This window comes from Podarcis raffonei, chromosome 1 (genome assembly GCF_027172205.1).
Source record: "Podarcis raffonei isolate rPodRaf1 chromosome 1, rPodRaf1.pri, whole genome shotgun sequence".
Lineage (NCBI taxonomy): Eukaryota > Metazoa > Chordata > Lepidosauria > Squamata > Lacertidae > Podarcis > Podarcis raffonei.
Genome location: NC_070602.1, coordinates 102,990,937 through 103,014,714, shown reverse-complemented (window position 1 = coordinate 103,014,714; position 23,778 = coordinate 102,990,937).

Below are 23,778 nucleotides of genomic sequence, written 5' to 3'. Positions count from 1 at the left end.
TTATACCTGGCAGTTGTGGGGTCTATGAAGGCACATGGTTTGTTTTCAGCTATAAGATTTTATAGATGATTCGCAAGCTGTCACGGTAGAGGACCCTTTGAAGCAAATCTCCTGAGGAACATCCACATGACAACTGTTTGGCAAATGAAAACAAATTGCCTTGTGCTGTAGAATGAAATTATAATGAAACAAACCTGACATTATATAAAGCTGCAAAACTAGGACCCACCAATAATAACCTTGAAGACTCTGAAAGATCATGACAAAGCTGACAACTACATACACTTCAGAAATTGAGGAAGACATAAAGGTTTAAACTGATATAGTTTAAGGCAAAAGTAGATCAGGATATCTATTGGTGAAATCCTGGATTTGCAGTATAGAAGTAGTATGATGATTGAAATTGATTTCTCATTACCCACTGACTAACACTGAAAGTTGCAATGTAATTAGAATGGAAATGCAATGCCGGGGTGTATTAACAATACACAAATGCAATGAAGAAGATCCTTTTAAGAATGCTATGCAGTACGCTTAAAAATGTAATTGCACCGTCTGAATACGTGACGGTCAAGAAGTCATGTTCCATGTTGCTTCTTCAGAATATAAATGCTTTTCAAGCATAAGGCCAAAGTCAAACACTTTTAAAGTCTCATTGATTTCAATGGGGGAGTTAAGCCTATGCTTAAATCTTTCTTACTGAAATCAACAGGACTTTTAAGATGCCTGACTTTGGCAATGGCCCGAATGCTTTTAAAAACTTAACTTCTGAAGGAACAGCATAGAAACAGGCAGCACTGGAAAAATATATTTGAGGGTGCAAAGGAGGGGTGACGGTGGAGGCAACTTGCTCAAACAGGAACCTTTCTAAAAGTTACCTCCAATGCTAAGCATATTCATTTTAGATATAAGCAATGCTTATTTCGGTAAGATATACAACCGAATAAGCATGCTTAATATAAGCATGCCTTATTAAAATTATAATTTAAGAGTTCATTCATTTTTTATTTAGTTTCTTCATTTATTTTTTTAGTTATTCCTCATTCTGTCTTGTAGAAACAGATCATATACAGATTTGTTTGTCCAAGCATGGAAGCTACACCTGTTCAACTTTTGCCTGTAAAAGTTACAGGAACTCCACTAGGGGGAAAAGTGGCAACTGCAGATACCAAGTTGTATCGAACATTCGTTGACATACGGTTCAGTAAGACAATCCATACAGCTCTAGTGATACAACCAATCAACACAGATCAGGACAGTGACACCAGCTATTATGATTGGTAGTAGGTGAGGATGAATGCACCAAACAGTTTGCTCTTTAGTTGGAATGGGAACCACATTCTGCTATAGACTTTTGCCAGTTGGAAGGCACGGTGGGGGGAGGATAGGCAAGGGAGTTTTTTGTGTGCTCCATGTGCCCCCATGCAGATGCCTCTGCATGGAAAATGACTCCTATGGGAAGTCTTTCAAAAGGTTTGGGAATATCCAGTTCACATGGATTTTCTGAAAAACCTACATAACACTGCAAATACGGGACACTGTTGGTGTCATGGGCTCCTTAACTCTACCAGGATCTTTCATGCACCCAAGAGGAGGAAGGAGAAGGAGCAAATGGGCATCTGGAAGGTGGACACTCAGAGATGAAGCAGAGGTCCTCCCTTTGTGACTCTGGACATCATAGAGGAGATCTATGGTCTCTCTCTCCTCTGTCCTTCCTGCAGAGTGTGGAGCCTCCTCAGGGAACAGGGAGGACTTTGACCAGCCAGAGGGATGGGCTGAGTAAGACGAGGTGGCAGAGCCAGAGGTAAAGGGGCAGGATACATTTGTCACCAACAAACACACCCACCCAGATTGGATCTGGGTTCCATTTTCAAGGTGGGCATAATTTAGCCCCTAGGAGTTGAGAAAGGCCACAGTTGTGAGACCATTTGGTGAGGACCTGGCTTTTTAAAAAGGCCTGTGGTTAAATTTGTTTTGTTTTGTCCTTTGCCAGACCAGTTCTATGCAATTTATGTGCTGCTGGTATCTGTTAAAGCAGGTCAGATATTGTAAACATAAATTTGAATGTATATACTGCTGTGGGTTTTTTAAGAGAGCTTATTTTTAAAGAGAGCTTATGGGTTTAAAATACTTTTACTACTGTTTGTTGATTCTCTTAGGAGAAATAGACATGATAGATTTTTTTTTAAAAAAGTTTAAAAAGAAAGAAAGATGTGATTCTTCCCAAATATAACAAAGTAGTCCTATTTGGGAGCTACCACATTGAAGAACCTTCTATTTTATTTACATGACACAAGATCTGTATTTATGATATTGCCAATCGGGATATGTTAGCAACTGTGAACCCTTCAAAAATAAAATTAAAAAATCAAGAGCACATCAAGGAAAACTTAGTTCAAGTATGTTGTTCAGCATTAAAAAAAAACCTGGGTGAAAGCTTTAGATTCAGTATGGTACTTTACATATGGGGATGACAGACACAGATAATTTTCAAACATCACTTTATAATGTCTACCATTGCAAGTAGGTTTTTTTTAAAAAAAAGTTAAAAATTAAAGGCTGCTTCAAATTGTTTGGTGACAGCATTGAACGAACTATAAAATCACAAACCTTTGTCATGGAGAGAGAAGCTAGCATTCAAATTAGCAGAGGGGGAAATTTCCCATGTGATCTCATGCACTGCCTTCTGCTTTGAAGCAACACAATGGTGGACAATTGCAGGTTTGTGCATTGTTGTCATAGAGACTGTAATTTTGGATCTCTAAAGAAGCACGTTATATGTGTGTGGCATTAAGAACATTGTGCAAGGATTGCTTGAGTTCATTCAAGAGGAAATGTGGAAGCTTTAAATTCGCTTGTGTTTTCAGCTGCGCATGGTATTATTAGAACTCCGAAATAACTAAAAATAAGGACAGGGTAGCATTAAAATTAAGCTGAATAAATTTCAGCAGGATTTGCGTGCATGTCATGGGAGCAATCCGAAGAGGGCAGTGTGCTTAAGACTGCAATCGCAATCTTACTTCCTTGGAAGTGAAATAAATAGGACTTCTTCCAAGTAAATGGATGGGGACCCAGAGAACTACAGGCAGAAGAGAAGGGACGTAGCTTGGCAGGTTATCTGCCTTGCATGCAAAAGGTCCCAGGTTCACTCCCCAGTATCTTCAGGTAGACCTGGGAATGATCGTTGTATGAAAGAACTCCTGCCAGTTAGCGTAGACCAGGGTTTTCCAAACTTGTGTCTCCAGCTGTTTTTTGGACTACAATTCCCATCATCTGTGAATGGTCCTGCTAGTTAGGGATGATGGGAGTTGTAGTCCAAAAACTGCTGAAGACCCAAGTTTGGGAAACCCTAGTAGACAATACTGGGCTAAGTGGCTCAATGGTCTGACTTGGTATGAGATAACTTAATCTGCTTCCAAAGCTTCTGCATGTTATGAGGCTCCTCAGAATCTGATCTGCCTTCTCCCATATCTCCTGAAAAATCACTGCAGGAAGCAAGTCTGTGGAATAGCCAAAGCGTGTGCATGGGTAAGGCTTGGGCATACGTTCTAACTACTGTGGGGTGGGCACTATGTAGGACCTCAGAGATGAAGCTGGCATCTCTGCCTGGGTCAATTCCTGGCCAATGCTGGTAAAGACTGATGAGAAATCCCCACTTAAAAGGCTTGTTGGAAGAGGAAGATCTACAACATGCATTCAAAAGAGAAAAACGATCGTATCTATCTTGTGTGTGTGTGTATTTGCAAATATAACAATGAAGGAAAACATTGCCTCTTGATGTTGACAATAAAAACATCCTACGAATCGTAATTTAAATGCATAGATTAATATAGGCAGTCCATGTTGAAATAAGCATTTGAATGAGATTGATTATATGCATATAACAAACACGAAGGAGTTCCAAAGGGTCGGTGCTGCCATGCTAAAGGTACAATTCTTGCATCATATGGAATGGTATCCTGCAGAGCACAGCAGCCAACTGGGTGCCTAAGGAGTGAGACAGTCATTTAAACCTGGAATCATAATATTGAAAGGTGAAGAAGACCATGCTACTGCAGCTTTGGATCCTCTTTAACGTAGACAGGTTCAGAATCCTGACATTTGGCCATTTTCACATATTTATCCACAAAGGATCTCAAAAGTTCTTGGCCAAGGGCGTCCCTCTATATCTTATGCAAATACACCCACACAGCTGACAGCCTGTTTACCACTGTATAAATGAATGCACGGAGTCACAAAGCTAAAAACGGAGGAGGGAGAAGCCTGAGCAATGAGGGAAAGGAGATGGTAAGATAGATAGTTACAAGAAAGCTCTTCCAGATGGCAGGAGCTGTAAAGCAGAGAGCACAAAGGGAATGGTAATTACACCCATATTTTGGGGAAGGGGGTGGGGTGGCTGGAATCATTCAGAAAGATGGAAGAGCATTGCATTTGCTAGGCACAGCTGTACCACCAAAAACAGAGCTATAATTGAGCTTGCAACTGAAAACAGAAAGCTTTGTTTCCATCAAGAACCTACCGAGACTAGAGAAAGCCAGACGGGAACTCTCAGCATATTTTCCTGGCAATGCACAGATCCCTTCCTGCTGTGGAAACTCAAACTGCTGTGGAGCCTCCACTACTTAGGAGGTGATGAATGAGGATGTTGTTGATGGGATCCATTGGATTTCTTGATGGAGGAATCCATTGTTCTGTTTGAATTCTGATTTTATAGTTTTAACTCATTTTTAGTCTTATTGTTTTGGATCTTCTGCACAATATTCAGAGAAGACTGTGATTAAGCAATATAAAGCTTGTTGAAATAAAATAAACAAACATGTTTGTGGAAGTGACCTTGTTTCTTTCATTTGCAGTTCTAGCCATGAGGCATTCCCCAACATACATGAACATTTATCTGCTGTCTACCACTGAAACTTGTTCAGAAGGTACTATTTATCTACCTGATTTCCACTATGCATTTCATATTTCCAGAAATAATCGTTCACTGCAGAGCTGAAGGAGATTAGTTTGGAGGAAGAGAAAAAACTGTGATAAATGCCCTCTGTTGCGTTACTTTATCTTGTTCCTCAAATCAATGAGTGCTAACCCATGGCTCTTCCAGACTGGTTTTGTCTGATGTATCTAGTGGCTATTGATTATATTTTGGATCCCTCACCACGAAGGTAATTAAGCCCGTGTTGAAAGATGCTTTGCCCCGAAGACTTGTTCCTTAGGGTGGATATTTTGAGGGATATTTGTGTGACCTGTGAGAGAAAGCAGCCCTGACCTTAAAGTTAGGAAAAGTGAGGTGTTGTCAGGGCTGGACTGTAGGCCTGAGGTAAACCAGGAGCTGAGAATAAGCCGTCACAGAAGAAACTGGAAGTCAAGACTCAGGACCAATCAGGTGGGATGGTCAAAGAGAAAGCTGACACACCACAGCTCAGGAAGATGTTGATGCACAAGCAAGGCTCTGCTGGAACAGGAAGTCCTCTTATACTCCTTCCTGTCCAGGAGGATCTAATGGCAGCCAGAGTGGATGAAGTCAGTCCAGAAGGTTATTTGCTGAGAAACTGCAACCTATAATTCAATGCCTTACCACATGGAGGGTCTGCATACAGGTGCAACAGCTACTAACTAGTGAGCCATTTCAGATGCTCAATTCTGGGCCCCATTGCAGGACATCAGTGTGGCAGTTGTTTCATTAAACCAACCATTACAATGTCCAACAGTGATGAGGGAAATGTACTCTTGATGTGTTCATTGATAGGTTGTTCTTTGTGAGTACTTCATTTAACCAAGGACTGAGTTTAGGCAATAGGTTCGAAGTAAGCCCTCTTATCAAATCAAGGTATTTCTTATGAAAAATGACTGAGTATTCCGTGGATTTATTTATTTTTAAAGGTACGGGTGACAGTTCCTGCTCGCTGTGCTCTATTGGTTTGGCCATTGGGGGTATAACAGATAAATAAGCAGCTATGCAGGTGCCCTCTTCTCCCATGCTGTCATCAAAGGAGATGATAAATGTGAAGTAAGGAAGGGAAGGAACTGAAGCATTATCCAACTCTACAACAATATAAAAACTACACTAAAAAATTGACAGGCATATACAGCATATTTTACTGAACTGGAGCTTGGAAACACTTAATAGACATGAATGCTTAGTGAGCTGGACAGTTTAAAATCAATAATATCACCTATTAAGAGAGACCTAATATAGATTTTTCTTTCTTTGTCATTGGACTGAGATGTCATTTCTATAAACTAAATGCAAAATCATTTTCATAAGGCAAGGAGGTAAATATTACAGGGTTGTTGTTTTTTAATGCTGATTCTGCAGACTTCCTTACAGCATGATCCTTTACATATCTACTCGGAAGTAAGTCCCATTGAACTAAATGGAGCTCATTCCCTAGTACAGGGGTCTGCAACCTTTAAGACAAAAAGAGCCACTTGGACCAATTTCCGAAGAAAAAAAAACTGGGAACCGCAAAACTCGTCATTATAAAAATAACTTTTTTGTCACTTTTTTATTATTTCTTTGTTTGACCCCTCAGAATTACTCCTCCTCATAGAAATAAACGTTAAATTAACAAGTTACCTTTTTTTGTGTGTGTGTTCTTCACTCCCCTTCAAAACAGTGACCAGCGTACATGCCCCCTTTCAATGCAGTGACCAGCGTACATGCCCCTTACAATGTAGCGGGCGGGCGGGCTGGAAGGTGACGTTGGGACGGTGCGTGACTAACGCACGCACCGCCCCCATGCGACGTCACAGCCAGTACAGCGCCTGCCACAGTGGGGAGTGTCGGGGCGCACAATGCGCCTCCTCCCCTCGCTATTATCTGCCCTGGAGCCGCGGCAAAGGTGTAAAAGAGCCACATGCGGCTCCGGAGCTGCGGGTTGCCGACCCCTGCCCTAGTAAGTATGTTTAGCCTTAGCTTTTGGGTGACAAGGTTTCTGGCTCCATTTAGGTATTATCTAATGTTTCTACCCTTTAAACTGCTTCAATATTTGCAGATCTTTGCTCATGAATTGAGACTCTCTACATGCTGTGCCATACAGGGAAGTGTTTTTTGTGTAGGAAGCATAACCCTTGAAGTGACCCTGAGATTTAATCATATTTCCTTTGAATCCAAGAGGTTTCTTGGTATTGATTTTGAAAACAAAATAATTGTGCCCTTTGTGCCTGTATTGTTTATAGGAAGTGTTACTCTCTTCAAGAAGCATATCACATCAGGCCTGGAAGAAACTGTTGCTGGGATTTTTTTTTGCTATTGTTGAAAATGATTGATAGGAGAGTTAAGCACATTCTTAAAGCTATCCCAGTGGAAACAGTTTTCCTGAGCCATGTTCATAGTGTTACTGTTGTCACGCTGCTGCAATTTCCTTTTCAGGTGGAGATATGCAAAAGGTGTTACACGACAGTAAAATGCTGGAGGAGAATAACTCACACACATATAAATGGCAAAGAAGTTCATTACAAAGTACAAAGGTCCTGGGGTCCTCACCTCCATACAGATACCATACTTCAAAGCGCAGTAATACAAGGACAGGGAGTGATGAACCAATGTCAACAGTTATAATTCCTCACTATTCCACCCTCTGAATGTCCAGCCAACCTAAGTTGTTCACCAATCAAGTTAGAGCTTCATCAAACTTCCTCCCAACCTAGGATCTCACCTTAGGCCAATGTCTCAGAAGACCACCTCTCACACTGGCTAACTATAGAAACCCTACCAGCAGGGGTCATCCCAGCCCCATGTCTTTCTGAAGTGATGACTCAAAGGGCGAGGCCCCTTTGGAGTCACCCATGTCACTACACAACTGCTGCATGTAGTTGGGGCTCTTCTTAAAGGCAGAAGACCCGGTTTAGGTACCCCATCGTCCTACCTACTGCCTTCAGATGTTGTTTCCAGGCCTCCCCTCCTGCTCTCACATTGGCAGGCCTCCATGCTTGGTCTTCCTGAGTCTGCTGTGGGCAGACACGTGTTGCTGAATTATCTCCTCCCACACTCTCTTGTCACTTGCTCTTGTCAGTTGCTCCTCCCACACTCTCTTGTCAGTCCCCAAACCTGGCCCTCCAGATGTTTTAGGACTACAATTCCCATCATCCCTGACTACTGGTCCTGTTAGCCAGGGGTGATAGGAGTTGTAGTCCCAAAACATCTGGAGGGCCAAGTTTGGGGATGCCTGTGCTAGAGGCTTTGAATTGAGTGGCATTGCTGTCAGACTATTAATATCTCTAAGCATTCCTTATCCCTCAATCCCTTGGCCCTAAATCCACAATGTATGTTTTTTTTAAAAAAAATATTTCGGTTTTCAACATATGCGCTCCTTCTCTCTCCATGTTGTGGAAGAATGTGTTATAAATGGGATGGCATGAGCTGTATTTATCCAGACATTTGTACTCATAAAAGCCTGATACTTTAAACATTATGCATGCACACACATTTATCTATACTGAGTGATTTAAGCAACACAACCTCTCATTCCTTTATTTTATGTTAAATTCTCAATAGTATATGAAGCACTCCCTTTCTGCAAGCTGGAAGAGCAGATGGGGTAATTTAATTCCTTTAAACTGTTGGATTTGTGACAGAGACATACCATGTAGCGAAGGGTTCCATCTGGCATGCACATTGGCTGTTGCAAAGATGCTTAGTAAGATGAGGTCAAAACAGATGTAATGGCATCGGCATGGAATTAGTGAAAATATGCTTTTGCTATTTTTGAAGAAATATGGTGCCTCTTGCAGTTACTCATTCGGTCTCTAACCGTTGTTCAATGAAACCGATGGGAGTCCTTCCAATGATTGCACTGTACCCTTAGGCAAAATTATACATTACCCTGGCAAACATGTATTCCCGAATCCATATTTGCCAGCAGAGTACACATGCAAGAACAGAACAAGTATTTGTAGGAGGCAATCAGGCAGTGAGAATGAAGCTTAATCCTGCCTATATGCACTGATTTTCACCCGCAGTTGCTAGGCAGGTTAATGGCATGGTTTCTGATGCAATGCTATAGTTCAGTGTTAAGAAGTCACCTTCCTCCTCCCTTCTTCTGCTCTGTGGTTGCTGTGAGGCACCTGCTTCCATTTCAAACTAACTACAGCTTGATGTTTCATCCAAACTGGGAAATGCAGTTAGTTCTAACCATGATTTATCTGTGCAGAATCCTAACCATGTTTTGAAGTTGGCTTGTTAAAACAAACCCACTAATACTGCAAAGATGTTCTCAAATTCCTGGAAGAAGAGACATCATGATCATGATCATGATCATCATAATTTATTTGTACCCCACCCATCTGGCTGGGTTTCCCCAGCCAGCCTGGGCGGCTTCCAACAAAGATTAAAAATACATTAAAATGTCACACATTAAAAACTTCCCTGAACAGGGCTGCCTTTAGATGTCTTCTAAATGTCAGGTAGTTGTTTATCTCTTTGACATCTGGTGGGAGGGCGCTCCACAGGGAGGGCGCCACTACCGAGAAGGCCCTTTGCCTGGTTCCCTGTAACTTGACTTCTCACAGTGAGGGAACCGCCAGAAGGCCCTCGGCGCTGGACCTCAGTGTCCGGGTAGAATGATTATAAAATACCCGGCCCAAAAAATATGTTAACAGCGCCTGTCAAACTTCTCTGGAAAGACCATTCCACAATTGGGTCTCCATTAAAAAGATTCCGTCTCTGGTCACCTCTTTCCAAACTTCTGCCTGGGTGGAAGGGAACACAGCTGGGTTTACATGGAAAAAGGTGTTCTGCAAGGTATTGGGTGTCCCAAGCTATGCACAGCCTTATATTCCAACTGCTGAAAAATACAGGAAAACATATTACAGAGAAAATCATCAAAGAAAATCTAAATGGTGAAGTGCAGAAGGCAAATCAGGGATTTTGTGTATGGTTTCAGGGAGAAAGTAGAAAGCCAATGTGGGATTGTATTCTACATAGCTTGGACACATTGAATGAAGCCTTCTTAAAACATGCTTCCATTTCACCCATAAGAATAATATTGAAAAATGTTAGGATTTTCTAACAGGTCCATAGAATAAAGTCAACAGTCAGGTTTTCTCCCTTCTTAAAGGAGCAGTCTGCTAATTCACCAGCTCTTTTATAAGCACAGCAGAAGAAGTCAGGGTAAATTTGTTAAAACATATATGACCCCTATTGGGATAGTAAGCTAGTTCATTTAGCTTGCACTGACATGTCTAATTGAAAGATCCCTGATTTAGCTGAGAAAGGGGGCTATGTTTGTTTACTATCCTATATTTTTGTCAGCAGGTCAAAATGGCTCTCCAACACAAAACACAAAACAACCTATTGATCCTGGCTGAAGATAAAACTAAAACTCCAAATATAAATTATTCTGATCATTGCTTCTCACCACCACCACCCAGGGAATGGAGTTTCAGAATAAGCACACTGTCTACTGGCTTCAGAAATCTGCCCAGAAGCCTGCAGGCTGACATGGGTGAAATCTAAAAGCATATGTGGAAGTTCTAGGTCATTGCAGACTGTAGGTAGTCATGGGGGAGAGGCATGCTGGAGGCATCTTGCTCCAGGGGTTCCATTGACCACATGCAGTAGCTGTGCTGCTTGCAATTTCCCCCTTTAGGTCATGAACCAATGTACAGAACAGGGCTCATGGAGTATTTATTATACAGAGTACAAGAACTGATTACCACAACAAAAAGTGCTCTGCCCAATTTTTGCTGAGTTCCTCCTTCCCCCTCAGCTGCAACAATCCACCACCTTCAGGGTTACCAACCCTCCGGAGAAGTTTTCTGGGGGAACTGGAAGGGAAACTGCCAAGGGGAGGAAGAGGCAGATAATCAGCTTCAACCAATTCTCTTCCACCACTGCTTCCCTGTGATTTCCCTAGGCCATAGAAACATTTTAATTTATGTTTCAATGTAGTAGAAGGAAACATTTATTGTTGAGACTTCTTCCACACACAGGAATTACCCAGAGATTTATAAAAGAATTTATATCCAGGCTATTTGATACTATGTGACTTGAATTTCCTCTTCTGTGGAACATGTTAAGCTGGTTAGACAAAATTTATTTCTAGTGCACCTCCCTTGGATGAGCATGGATACGCCATTTTTGTGACAGTTTAGTAATGTTCTTTTAAAATGGGTTGTGTATGTCCATTTGCCTTTCTAGAGTGGGCAGCTTTGTGGGCAGTCTCTTGTGAACTGGTGTATGGCAGGCCGGATCATCCCCTGCCACCAAAATTGGCCAATGGTGGCAGGGCCTTGGGGACATTCCTCTGAGAGTGGGATCGACTGCCCAATGGTGGCAGCTGGCCCCATGCCCAGGGCCAAGATAAATTTCAGCTTGCCAGGCCATTCGGCCTCTTCTTTGCTCACTCACCCTCTCCTAGTTCAGGGTGCTGCTTACAGTACGACCTTGCTATGGACTACATTGGTCGCTGTAATGTGGGGCCAGGCAGGAATTTTTCCATTTGGCAAATTGGCACCTGCCCTTTGGTTTGTCGCCTACCTCATAGCAACCATCACAACTTTGTTTTCACCAGGATTAAGAGCTGACCTGCTCCATGTGTAGGTCAAACATTTGAAACTAACACTTCAGTCATTTACTATCTTTAGTTCTACGTTTCAACGGGAAAATGTGGTCATGTGAATGTTTTTTCTTGGAAAATAATAATCCCAATTTTCTTATTTAAATGTGAATGATCCTAGTCATTGTTCTTTGGCAATACCAATACTAAGAAAAGGGCCTTATCATAGGAAAGCTTTGATGAATGCGCAGTATGAACAACAACAACAACATTGTCATCATCGTGATCAACAACAACAACAACCAAGTTTCCAAACAAAGAGACTCGTGTATGTTTTAAACGAAACACGTTCACATCTTGATTTGCATCTTGAGAAGAATACAATCCACTATGGAGAATTAAAAAACAACAACCCCACACCATATAGTTGACTTAATAATCTTTACTTTCTTGCCAAAGGAGCTTGGAATGCTGCAATACAGAACGACACTCAGCACAGGTACCCCTATAAATAATTAGGCATATAATATTTCCACAGCTGTTTAAAACCAGATGTTTTTGCTTTTTTAGGATTAAAGTAACTTCCTTCCTTTTCAGGGAGAAGAGCCAAGTCTGTCAGGATCTATAAACTCATCTTGAAAGGAGTAGACAAGTTTGGAGAGACCTAAATCTGAACTTAGATGTCCAGAGACTTTTAGGAGAAAGAGTGCAATAAAGTAGGCCAATAGTGAAATCAGAATATATTTAATGTGACTAGAGTCCTTTCTTTAAAGGAGAAGCTGAGAAATGACTGAGGGCTGCTTCAGATGTGGGAGATTCTTACCTAGAAATTGTCACCATGCAGGAAAAAACCCTCTAAAAAACCCTGTGGATTGCTGCATGTGACTATCACATATACCCATACAACCCTGTCTATATTGCTGCAATCCATTCATTTGCATTCAATACGATTTTGTGACGGGAAACCAGATGCTGTTTTTAAGATTGAAGAAACTATGGAATAGTGTGAAATCACATGACTGCATATCCCCCCCACACACATATGAAGCATGGGCACTTTGTGATAATAGCCCAAACTTCAGTGGTTGCCCATCACCTAACGTAGCATACATTTTGGAAAAAGATATTTCATGTTTATAATTGAAAATGCACCAGCATCTTAGCTATGTCTGACGTTTTTGTCAGGCTTTGCTCATTCCTGAAGTAATGTAGTCCTAATCTTCAAATATTAAAAGAGAAGTTTTGGGCTTGCTATTAGTTCCTCACTATATCATATGATATACACCATCAGGCTGTCATTGTTCATCCAACTTGATATTAGATATTCTCTATGCTGTGTCTGAATTCCGCATAACATATACAATACCTTCCTTAATTTTAAACATCCCCTGCTTGCCCCCATTTCTCATACAATAGTGTGGACAAAATTGCTAAGCCAGAGTATATCCACTTAAATCCAATGTTTCAATGAATCTGTATATTTGCCTTTTAGCTTAAGTGGTTTACAAATGTTGTCTTCAGTCTCATATCTGTTCTGAATCTGAGCCTGTATTGGAAGTGCTATATATCTTTTAAATTACATTGCATTATACGAAAGAAATATAGTTGTCTTTGAATTGAGATTTGGAGAGATTTTATAGCATACTCCCAGAGGCAACAAGAGGGAATCTGAAGGTATTTAGTATTGTTTTGATTTATGTTACACTGGCTGACTCAATTTGTTACTGCTCTTGGCCTGTAATATGTTATCAAGGCAAGTACCAGTGCAAGTAGATAAATAGGTACCGCTGCGGTGGGAGGGTAAACAGTGTTTCCATGAGCTCTCGCTTCTGTCACGATGTCCCGTTGCACCAGAAGCTGTTTAGTCATGCTGGCCTCATGACCTGGAAAGCTATCTGTGGAGAAACGCCGGCTCCCTTTGCCTGAAGCGAGATGAGCACTGCACCCCATAGTCACCTTTGATTGGACCTAACCATCGAGGGGTTATTTATCTTTTACCTTTATGCTATCAAGGCATCTAATGGTTTTTATGTGATCTTTTTTATTTTATTGTCAAACTATAGCAGCATATATTACTTTGACCCACCACTAGGTGCATATGCCTCAAAGGTCCTAATTTGAGAACCTCTTCCCAACACCAGAACTCAGCCCCAGAACCTGTGCACTTTTAATTGAAAATAAGGTTCCTTTAAATATGTGCTTCCTCCTTCCTCCTCTATAGACACAGCCAGCTCTCATATATCTAGGTTGAAGAGGGGCACCTTCTGGTTAGGAGCTACCCTAGGCTCCAATGTCAGAGCTCATGAGTGGTGACAAATATCACATGAGAATTTGCCTGGATCTGCAAGCTGCTGATAAATAACATCCAAGATATTCTGTACCAGTTTGACGCCCAGGTTATTCCATCCCTATTTTATTATGTATTAAGGGTTTATGTGGGATTTAAATAGTTTTAGTCTCTTCAGAACCACAATGGCAAAGGGAGTTGTTATGGTATAGCTTCTTCCTGAAAATGGTTTGCTCACTTGTAAATTAGTCACGACTGAATTTTCAGTTACTGGTTTGTAAAGCTTTCTTCTCCTTCTTCTTCCTATGAGCCAACAATTGTAGCATAATAGCTATGGCCTTGCATTTTGAGCCAGTCCTTGTTTCACGCAGGTGTTGCTATGGCGGCTGAATCTGATGCGTCAGGCAGATATGCTGACTTGAATCATTCTCTCAGCATGGTCTAAATTGTATAAAAGAGATGGTTAAAAATGGACCAGAGCTTGAATGTTTATGTACTTTGCTGTCTGGACTACCTGGATATGGTAAAGGGGCTATTATAGCTGTTGGAAGTCAGAGGAAGATTTGATCCAAAATGCTGAAGTACTTCTTTGCAAGACACCGTAGGCTTTTAATTCTACATGACAAAAAAAGTAGCAGATAATTTTACACAGGCCTGGTTTGTAACTTGGTTTTAGACCAAGTGCAACCTTTCCATCTTTTAAAGAAAAGAGCACCTCGTTTATTCTCTTGTACGAGTCTTGTGAGTGTTAATGGGGCTTTTGCTGGGGTTCCTCATGAGGGTGCATGACCAGCAGTTTAAGCATAGATTTTGGTAGCATAGTAGTCAATTCATAGCCCAAGGACTATGGGGTGTCCCTGTTAGTTTCTGTTTGCCACTGTGCAGCTGCTTAGAGTCACAGGACTCTGTTTACATTCCAGACACATTCCATACTGTTGGAAGGCTCACGGGAGATGGATGTGATGTTACTGGTTTCCTGTTCCTTTGTTCCAGTTGCTCTCTGCTTTCACAGAGAGAGGATGTGTTTTCTGTCTGCGTAGTTAGGAAAATAAAACTCTTTGCAATGTAGCCCAAACCTCTCATCTCTTCCCTGTGCTGGAAACTCTGCTGAATGGGAATGTGCCTGAGGCCTCATCAAAGGCTCAGGTCGTCAGAGGCGATTCTGAAGGACTCGGCCAGAGGAAGATGAGCTTTATCAGCTTGGCTGAGTGGAGAACCTAACAGTACCAATGAACAAAGCTGCACAGAGGAAGTAATGTCTTAATCAGTACAACTATATTAATGATAGGTTAGGATTCCCAATATCAGTTTGTGGGAACCCATTTTTACCCCGCTATTAGGGATTGACCTGTTAAGGTATGGTCTTACCCAGTTCTGAATGGGGACAAGACTAAGTTTGTTCCGTCTGATTTCTGTGTGATTTTTAAGGGAAATACTTAAGACTATGTGTGGAAACAAAATAATAAATGGTTTTAAAAACAAACAAATAAATAAAATTATTACTGAGGATTGCAGTATTCTTATTTGAGAGGTCAGTTAGTAGTTTATCATAGGCTAATCAGTTCTCTTGGGACAACAAATCCTGAATTTATACCATATCTCTGACTTCTTTATCCATTAAAAAAAAAATGAATAATAGGCTGAAGTAGCATATATAGGAGATTTTGGCTTACCTTTTAAGCAGCACCCCAGGCCATGTGATCCAGTAAACAATAGAAGGGCTGTTTACTCAATAGTCAATTTATGATTCATAGAGAAACAGAATGACCTGTAGGCAATCAATCTAAACTAGCAAGGGTGTGTAGACTGCAGGGGGGGGGGGAGGGCACACACAGTTTGGTAAAAGGTTATCCAAGGATGACACCTCTGGCATGACAAAAGTGAGACAATAACCTCTGGGTGGTAGCAAACAAGTAAACAAACAAGTAGTTGGTTTCTCCATTTTCATATGGCATGCCACAATCACATGTCCTTTTAAAAAGTGGTTCACTTAACCCCCCTCCCCCCCGCCAACACACGGACATAAAGTAAGCCTGTGCTAGTATGAAAAAGGCATTTTATTCAGGTATGCTATGTATCCAGTTTTGTTATCTGCAAAGTAACACAATTGTAAAGACAGGGATAATGAACAAGATGGCTCGAGGAATGAAATGCACAAATGTTTCTTTGTAACGGATAACAGAGAGACTACTCAAGCAGCAAAATAACTTTTGAAGGTCTGTGCCCAAAAAAACCACAAGCCTCTCCAAAGATGATGCCTTTGTTTTGAAGCAATGGGAAAAGGAAGCAAATAAAATCTGCCAGTGGATGCAGAAGCAGCCATCAAAATATCCCAGAGGCTCTCCCAAAATACAGGTGATTCATAGCGAGCAAGGCAGTGTTAACCTCTTTGACCCAGTGTCAATTGTACACAGCTATTGAAATTGGGAACTATTGTCCCTTCCCTACTGTACTGATGGGCCAAATAAAACCAAAGATTGACCTAGCTTTGAGTTTTGTTAAGCCTTAAATTTAGCTTGCAGAAGCTTTTGCAGACCAGAACTCAGTTCCTCAAATGCCTTTGACAAAGCAGGTGCTGCTGGCCAACTTAAACTTATACCACAATACATTTGTTCACCTTCAGGTTACTACTAAGTCTCCCTTTGTTTTGGCTTCAGCAGACTAACATGGCTATGCATTTGGAATGCCTGCTTTAAAATTACCAATGGTATTGTTGCTTTCATAGGCTTGAGATGCAGGTAAATTTACATTGAAGCTTGTGCCACAAGACATCCATTAGTATTAAGTTGCCATGTGACATTTGCTTTAGATACTATTTATTTATTTCCTTTCTATACCAGGCTTCCTCCTGAAAGAGCTTGGGGAGGCAAAAACATGGGAGATAAAAAACAATTCAAACTGCTAATAACAATTCCAATATGCATACAGATGGGGAGAGATCTCCACTTTTTAAAAAAAGACTTATTGGAACAGTTGCAGTAGATTCACGTGGTTCCTCTTCGAGGATTTGTGCATAGAATACATTAGGCATCTAGGATGCCATTGAAGCAATATATGCAACTGAGAAATTACACAACCACCTTCTCGCCTGGTTCCATAAACCCAAGACGATGTCAGTACATATCTGCAATCTAAAATCTAGATGGTGCCATTCCTTTCTGAACACCAATTTATTCCTGCTCCCACATCCCATGTGGTAAGTTTTCCTCCCATAAGTTTTTATTAAGTCCTAGCCATTCCCAAGATGCTCCCTTCTCATTTGCTTGCCTATTTCGTATGCCCTTGCTTCTCTAGTTGGTACACCCCGACATTCCACTAATAAAGGCTTCACAGGTTTTCTAGGTTTATTTCTGAATTGGTTTATGCATGCTTCCAGCTTTATCCTTCCATTTTATATATTTTATCCCAAAATAGCAATAGTAGAGGTAGTGAAGGAAGTAATTTATCATGTCCATAACTTTTAATTTCTCGGAGTTCTGTGTTTGTGTGCTTCCCTCGAGACTTACTTTGGTTGCCCCAAAGCTAGGTGTTCCTCTCAGCATCTGCAGCTGGTCCAATTTTAGCTCTCCTGCCAAATGCAATTTTCAAGTAGGAATTCATCTGACATCTCCTGAGGCCTTGGCTTGTCTGATTGTAATTCATGTTTTACCCAGTTGTGCAGCAGGCCTGTCAGCAAGATGTGGAGGGGGCCAGAATGTCTATAACTTGCAGACTCGTTCATATATGGCCGTATTTGATAGATAGATAGATAGATAGATTCTTTATTGTCATTACACACGTGCAACATTGCACAAGTGCAACGAAATTGGATGCCATCCCTTAAAAACAACAAAAGCAAAACAACAACAACAACCAACAAACCACATTCCAGCCACACCCACACCCATCAATCTCCCAGGTCACACTATCGAGTTACAGCATTCAAAAGGGCCACAGCTCTCGGGTAAAAACTGTTTTTCAGTCTATTTGTCCTTGACTTGATGTTTCTATATCTCCTGCCAGAAGGCAGTAGTGCAAACAGACTGTATCCCGGGTGAGATGAATCCTGCAGGATGTTGTTTGCTTTCCTAAGACAACGGGAACCGTACAATTCTTCCAAAGATGGGAGAGGTTGACCAATAATCCTTTGTGCTGTGGTTATGACCTTCTGGAGCACCTTCCTCTCCCTAGCTGTACAACTGGAGAACCAAGCACAAATACAGTATGTAAGAATGCTCTCTATGGAGCCTCGGTAGAAGGACACCAGCAGTCTCTCACTCAGATTGTTCTTCTTTAAAAGTCTGAGGAAATAAATTCTCTGCTGGGCCTTCTTCACCAGAGCAGTGGTATTTGCGCTCCAAGTCATGCCCTGATCGATAGTTACTCCCAAAAACCTGAATTCCGCCACCCTCTCCACCCGTTCCCCATTGATATGCAAGGGCTGAATGTCCGCCTTTTTTTCCCTGTAATCCACCACTAATTCCTTGGTCTTAGCCGTATTAAGAGCCAGATTGTTCTCTCCACACCAAACACAGAGCCGCTCCACCTCGTCCCGATAGGCGGACTCATCCCCTCCTGAAATGAGCCCTACCACCGTAGTGTCATCAGCAAACTTGATGATTTTGTTGCTGGAATAGGTGGCTGTACAGTCATACGTATAGAGAGCATAGAGCAGGGGACTCAACACACAACCCTGTGGTGAGCCGGTGTTAAGGCTAAGGGCTGTGGACATATGTGACCCTACTCTAACCCTCTGAGAACGTTCTGACAAAAAATCCAAAACCCAGAGACAGGTGGAGTTGGAGAGTCCAATCGCCTCTAGCTTGGACACCAGTCTATGGGGGAGGATAGTGTTAAAAGCTGAGCTAAAGTCCACAAACAGCAGCCTCACATAACTCCCCGGCTGCTCCAGATGGGACAGAGCAGCATGGAGAGTGGTGGTGATAGCGTCCTCTGTGGATCTATTTGCCCTGTATGCAAACTGGTAGTTGTCAAAAGTTGATGGAAGACAGGAAATAATATGACGGCGCATCAGTTTCTCAAAACACTTCATGATGATTGGAGTCAGTGCAACTGGTCTGTAGTCGTTCAAACTACTGATTGTGGATTTTTTAGGCAGAGGGACAATAGTTGACGACTTCAGGCAGGGTGGGACAATAGACTGGTGTAAGGACTTGTTGAAGATCTTAGTAAAGACCCTCGCCAGCTGATCCGCACAGCCCTTCAACACCTTTCCAGTGATGCCATCAGGTCCAGCCGCCTTCCTCGGATTCACCATCCTCAATACCTTTCTCACCTCATGCTCCTCTACCGTGAATGAGGGGCCCCTATGGGCTGGTGGCTGTAATACCGGCGTCTCAGGTGGCTCCTTCTCGAAGCGAGCAAAGAAGAGGTTAAGCTCCTCCGCCAGCAAAGGGTCACCGTCGACAGCACCAAGGTTAGGTTTGTAGTTGGTAATGTGCTGAATCCCCTGCCACATCTGTCTTGTGTTGTTGCTCCTTAAATTGTCCTCAATCCTCAGCCTATAATCCCGTTTTGCCTGTCGAATACCCCTCTTCAAGTTTGCTCTTGCCACACTGTAAAGCTGCACCTCGCCTGACCTGAAAGCCCTGTTCCTTTCCCGCAACAGGCCCTGGACCTCTCTATTCATCCAGGGTTTCTGATTGGGATAAAACCGGATGGATTTGTTTACTGTGACAGTGTCTGTGCAGTGATTGATATAGCACAGAACTGCCGCCGTGTGCTCCTCCAGGTCTGAACGATCGAAAATATCCCAATTAGTTCTCTCAAAACAGTCCTGCAGCTGGTGAATAGCACCTTCAGGCCAGATTTTAACAGATTTTAATATTGTGGGAGCCCGTTTCCTGAGTGGGATATATGCTGGTACCAGGAACAAAGACATATGGTCGGACTGGCCCAAGTGTGGCAGCTGTAAAGCCCTATAGCCGTGATTTACATTCGAATAAACTTTATCTAGTGTCTTGTCCCCTCTTGTGGGACATTTCACATGCTGATAGAGCGTTGGGAGCACTGTTTTAAGTTCTACATGGTTGAAGTCTCCCGCAATGATGTGCACAGCTTCAGGATACTTGTCTTGCTGGCTGCTGATAAGGCTCTGCAGGCATCCCAAAGCCAAGTTGGCATTGGCATCTGGTGGCACGTACACACCAGTTAACATAACAGCTGTAAACTCCCTAGGGAGATAGGCTGGTCTACATTTAACAGCCACATATTCCAAATCCGGTGAACAGTGACTGCCCACAGTCTTAGAATTATTGGACCAGCATTTGTTCACATATACGCACAGCCCCCCTCCTCTGGTTTTTCCGAAGTCCATGCCTCGGTCATGACGATGTACCACCCAGCCTTCCAACTGAATAGCTGTGTCTGGTATGGACGGTTGAAGCCATGTCTCAATGACAAATAAAACGCAGCAATCTTTTACAAGGCTGTTCTTTGCTGCCTGCAACCTCAATTCATCCATCTTGTTGGCAAGAGATCTCACATTGGCAAGAAATATGCTGGGGAGTGGTGGTTTAGATGGACTCCTCTGTAATCTTACCAGGACGCCAGCCCGACAACCCCGCCTTTGCCTCCTGTCTCTACGCCGCCTTCGCCTCCTCCCTGGAGGCATAGTAATCCATGGAGAGCCCGGCGGCCTGGCTACTCCCACCGGAACGTTATCTGGGCGAAAATAATCAGCTCTTACAGCTCGTTCACACTGTAACCCGACCTTCAGAAGTTCCTGCCTGCTGTAAATCTTTCTTGCCCGGTCAGACATACTCGGACCAAGCAAAAATAATAAAAATAATAAAAACAGTTGTGCCCCGCACAACTCCCCAGTTTGCTTCCTGGGAAATAAGAAGGCCCAGATTCTGAAGATATATATATTTTCCACCATGAACTGTATAGCTTTGGGCTTTCACCAACTTGTGTACACTGCAGAATAAAACGTGGAGAGATTTTAAGTATTTTTAAGCCCAGGGAAATATGATATACAGTGTATGCAGCAGTACTGTGGACGGTGAAAAGTTAATAATTGTAGATGGGGGGGAGAGAGAGACCTGCCTTCCAGAGGCAGTGTGGGAAAAAGAACCTCTTGCTGTTGTTAAGATGCCTGACTAGTTAGAGCAGGCATCCCCAAACTCGGCCCTCCAGATGCTTTGGGACTACAACTCCCATCATCCCTAGCTAACAGGACCAGTGGTCAGGGACGATGGGGATTTTAGTCCCAAAACATCTGGAGGGCCAAGTTTGGCGGTGCCTGAGTTAGAGGCTCTAGGCCTCAATTGTTCTTTATATTGAAATAAACAGTTACAGTATTAGAAAGCAGCAGTATCTGTTGTTGCTTGAAGCCTGAGAACTCAGAGGGACAGAGGAAGCTGTCTTGGGTTGCATTCACACAGTGGCTTGCTCCATTAATTTCTGCATTCATATTTGAGCTTTTACATGATGTAAAAGCTATTTCTGGAAATATTGTAGACTATATCACAAGTTTAGCAATCATTTTCATGTTATTTGCTTCCAGGAAAAAAAATCTGTTTGTAATTAGCAAGGAGAATAAAATAGCAAGATTTTGGTGCTCATTCCCGCATTAATTGCAATTTCCGGAAGTGGCTTTTGCATAATGTGAAAGCTCAATTATATTGTGGAGATTATATGGACAGTGCTTTTTTCTGGGGGGATGCAGGGATACACAAACCCCTAAACATTTTATGAATCTAACGGGAGAAGAAATTAGTTTCTTCACTAGCACGATGAATCGGCAGTTCTGTTGTTACCCCCAATGGCAGCTTCATTTCCTTTCCCGGTGTTTGTTGAGTCTCAGACGGAAGCGAGCGTTTAATGTGTGAAGCAGTGTGGAATGTGGATGTGTGGTGTATTACTGATGAAAGTTGGGCCTCATTGAGGGACAGTATTTCAATACGAGTAGGAAAATAACTATTTTTCATCATCACAGCCTCCTGGGTACAGTGATTTGGTGATTTTCTTGAGTCTAAATGAAAGTACCCCTAAATGTTTTTTTTTATATAGAAAAAAAGCAGTGGTTATGGATATGTCATGAAAATGGAACAAACTGTGGTGTAAATTCAGCCTTAAACGGAGTGAGACTATTGGCCCATCAAACCCAGTATTGTATACTGTCTGGCAGGAGGTCCCCAGGATTTGCAACAGGAGTCACTACAAGCCCTGGGTGGAGATACCAGGAACTGAATCTGGGGCCTTCTGTTATGGGCACCATAATATGTGGGCGCCATAATACAGGTGCATCTTCTACTTCCCAGCAGCCCATATCAAAGGAAGCAGGAAGATGCTGCTGTCAGGCTGATTGACTGCTGAGAGGCATGTATTGTTTCAGTAAGTATGAATTTGGTAGATCTGCCTTTAAATGTGAACTGAATGGAATTTCTTATTCATCTCTAGTTTCAGGGGGGGGGGAATACTGGTCAGACATCTGTACATTTATGGCTTGCTTTGCAGCATGCTTGAAGCTTCTCCTCCTTTCATTTTATTCATATTTTTGGGCCCTTGGTGTGCTGGAAATAAGTAGGAAGCACAAAAGCAGCCAGTGAAGAAATATTTTTGTCAAAGAAATGCTGCTTTCATGTATTTCACATCCCCTCCTAAAAATATGCTGATTTATCCCTTCAGCACTGCATATTTTCCTCACACATAATGCCTTTTGCTTGCCAAATCCACTTGTGTAAACAAAGTAGAAGCCCACTGGAGCATGGATTGCTCCCAAACTTACCTTCTTTATTTAACCACCTATGAGAACCATAAATCTTAGCTCATAAAAACCTTAGGCATCATCATCATTTTGCTGCCCTTATGTAAGAACTATGATTTCATTTGTCATTCTACGAATACATGATTCTTAGGCCTTGACATGTATATCTGAGCATCGTATGATTTCAATATGATATTCTAAGACCACGTTGACCGATACTGTCAAAGCTGTTTCTTTTTATAAGTGCTTTTTCATCCTTCCCTGAAATGTCGCACTGTAAGCTCTTTTAAATTATGTTTTTAAAACCACATCTCAATTGACAAAAATGGGGAACAAATAATTAATAACACGGGCAAGAGGGAGAAAATTTCTGCCTTTTTAATAGGAAAGGGATAAAATCTCCATTAGCACAACACTGCAGGTTTTTTTCTATATATATTTAGCTCCTATTTGTTATAAAAAAGATCAATCAAGTAAGAATGATAGCGAGAAAATATATTTGTCTGGGAAATCAATTACCCACTTTGTCTAGATATCTGTGTGCTTCAGCTTGCTATTGAGATGAGCTCTCTGAGCCCCTCTAACAAAAATCAGTATTAATTTTTTTAAAATGTACGTAAAATTGCCTCCTACCCCAAAAAACTTGTTCAGATTTGAAGATTATTATTATTGCTGTTTTCAGTGATTGATTTTGTGGTTGCTTAATGAATGAGTGTATATTGCATTGTGCATTTTTTACATGAAAGTGATTAGTGGTTGTCCGCCCCCCCCCGCCGTAAAGTGAATAGAACAGAGTATGCCTACTATTTCAAATTATGTTGCTTCTGTAAGCTGAGCAGCTTTGGCAAAGACTCTCCTCCCTGGAAGAGAGGGGAGTGGTTGTGGGCGGGAGCCCGAGCTCCGCCCCTGGCCAGGGGCCTTAGCCCCCGCCCCTCCTCACCTGGCTGGCGCCCATGCCCACCGGAGGCAGCCAACCAGGTGTCTCCGGGGGCGTGTTTAGCAGCTTAATGCTGCGGCTCCAGCTCCGCCTCCTCCTCAGTCGTCGTCGTCCCGCAGCGAGTCACCCACCCTCCACTCCCATTTAGCTCAGGGTCTAGGTTTTTTGGCCTTGCTATGGACCTTAGGTTGGTCGCCCCGGTTGTCTGGGGGGCCTGGTAGGAATTTTTCCATTTGGCATTAGGCTTTTTGGTTTTTTCGCCTACCTCGTAGCAATCGTCACAACTTTTGTGGTATTGGTGGGTAGGTTAGGCATTGGATTCATGTGTGTCAAGGGCTAGGTGTGG